The sequence below is a fragment of the Quercus suber genome, unplaced genomic scaffold, assembly GCF_002906115.3.
Source record: "Quercus suber isolate HL8 unplaced genomic scaffold, Cork oak 2.0 scaffold_1902, whole genome shotgun sequence".
Classification (NCBI taxonomy): domain Eukaryota; kingdom Viridiplantae; phylum Streptophyta; class Magnoliopsida; order Fagales; family Fagaceae; genus Quercus; species Quercus suber.
In genome coordinates this window covers 1-1,974 of record NW_027071248.1, presented here as the reverse complement: position 1 = coordinate 1,974, position 1,974 = coordinate 1, and the positions used below count along the sequence as shown (strand labels likewise).

General features: G+C 37.4%; 1 long non-coding RNA gene across 2 annotated transcripts; it reads left to right on the top strand.

The window, feature by feature from the left end:
- The first annotated feature begins 525 nt into the window (after positions 1–525).
- Positions 526–1,498, top strand: LOC136066108 (uncharacterized). 2 transcript variants are annotated; one of them, XR_010627604.1, is made up of 3 exons: positions 526–551; positions 712–888; positions 1,048–1,492. It is a non-coding gene; the product is annotated as an uncharacterized LOC136066108 (long non-coding RNA). The 2 variants fall into 2 exon arrangements; XR_010627603.1 differs by having other exon boundaries at positions 537–551; positions 677–888; positions 1,048–1,498.
- Positions 1,499–1,974: the final 476 nt, after the last annotated feature.

The following is a 1,974-nucleotide window of genomic DNA, read 5'->3' as shown; positions in this document are numbered from 1 at the left end:
ATGATAAGGGTCGTTCCCCTAAGTCAACCACAAGACGTATCCTTAGGTGGAGTGTTTAAGATACAAATAGTGGTTCCTCAACCAAAAAAAAAAAAAAATGATATAAATAGTGGATTAGTTCAACTGCATTTAATGTAATTAAAAATTGGTGAGGTATAATAAATGTTGATATAAGCGTAATGGTCCACAGGCCAACCCAGTAGCCTACTAGGCTAATAGGTGACCCAACCCAATATTTTTGAGGTATGTGGGTAGCCTAGTGGGACAGAGTTATGGGCTAGAGTTTTCCCTTCTCGTGGACTGGTTAATGGCCTGTTCGATCTAACTCACTAGACCCATGGGCTAAGTAAAAACAAGGCAGGGTAGCCAACCTACCCCATTACGGACCATGAAAATATTAACCAATGTATAAAAAAAATGGTATTACCTTTATGTTAGGAGAGATATTATGGCCCAGTATTGATCAATGCATAAAAGGTGTGACCTTTACTAAAGAAAATTAAACTCAACTGTATACTTTTGAGTTTCTCTTTGGAAAGTGGAAACCTAAGGTAAGTGCAGCTAAACTGTAGTCTTCTTTCCTTCCCAAAAAAAAAAAACCTTTTGTCTTCTTCTTCCGTTACCAAACAAAACTTGTCTTATTATTATTATTATTGATAAAATAACTTTTGTCAAGGCTGTGACTTTTTAGTGAAATGGCTGAATTTATAGAAGGCAGGCGGGTGGTTTGCATTGTTGAATGAGGCGGAGGGAGAGAAATGGCACTTCTTCCAGTTGTCTTCGGCTTCCCTCCCACCAATCATCCTATTCCCCTCAAATCCATCCTACCACTTTCACTCTCACTCTCACTCTCACACTCACATTCACTCCCCAACCACATATTTCCAGGTGAAGTCAACCCTCTTTCCCTCCTTAATCCACCGTTTGGTTCCCAAGGAAGTTAAAAGGAAAAAAAATAAAAAGCTTGCATGCAACTCTACTTTTATTTTAATTGTAAAAAGTTTGATTTTTGGGTGGTGGGTGTTTGTACTTTGTACTTGTTTTCAGGTCCTAAACCCAGTTTCGTGGAAGAGCTGGCGAGACGTGGTGGCAAATCATCAAGAATCGCTCGCTGCTCTTCAAAGCCTGAGTCTGAGACTGAGAACCAAAAGACTAGAACTAAAATTGTGAAAGAGAAGAGCGTTTCGGTGATTCTATTGGCTGGAGGGAAGGGCAAAAGGATGGGAGTAAGTCTTTTTCCTCTTCAATTCACCTTCTTCATCTCACTCCATTTATCTGTATTCAATTCGTTTTATTTACCGATCCCCAGTTCATCTTTTTGTTGACTACTTATAAAAAATTTGGTCTTTGTTGAAAGGAATTGCGTTAAATTGCTTATATACCAATGCGGGCAATCCTTGATATCACAATCTACCTCCACTTATATCCCTCATGTTCTCAATTCCTTTCAACTATTTTTGAGTTTTGAAATTGAACTCTAATACTCCTCAATATTGTCATCGGTAGTCCTTGATAAATTACCACTTGGCTCCATCTCCATACGTGGGAATGGGATTTTTAAATAAGAGGTAGAGTGAAGAGAAGGTTCGAACTCAAAACCACTTGCTTTAATGCCATGATAAACAACTGCTTAGACGAGCAAGCTGACATTGATTTGATTTATCAGCCATTGGAATGCTGTTAGCGGCTTTTGTATTCTGCTTCATTTTAAATGTTATTCCTCTGTCATCTTAAATCTGCCCGACTAGATAATTAACATCAATTTCAAGAATATATAGTTCCATAGGAATGCATTGCCTTCACACTTTATATTATTCATACTGTTAATTGTTTCATTGTTATCTTTGAGATGATGTATGGTTTTGTATCTTTTTGCATATACATACATACATGCATGTGTGTGTATGGTGTTTATATGTAGCACACTACACATCTCACATATGTACTTCCGTTTTCTTTATTATCAATAGTTTT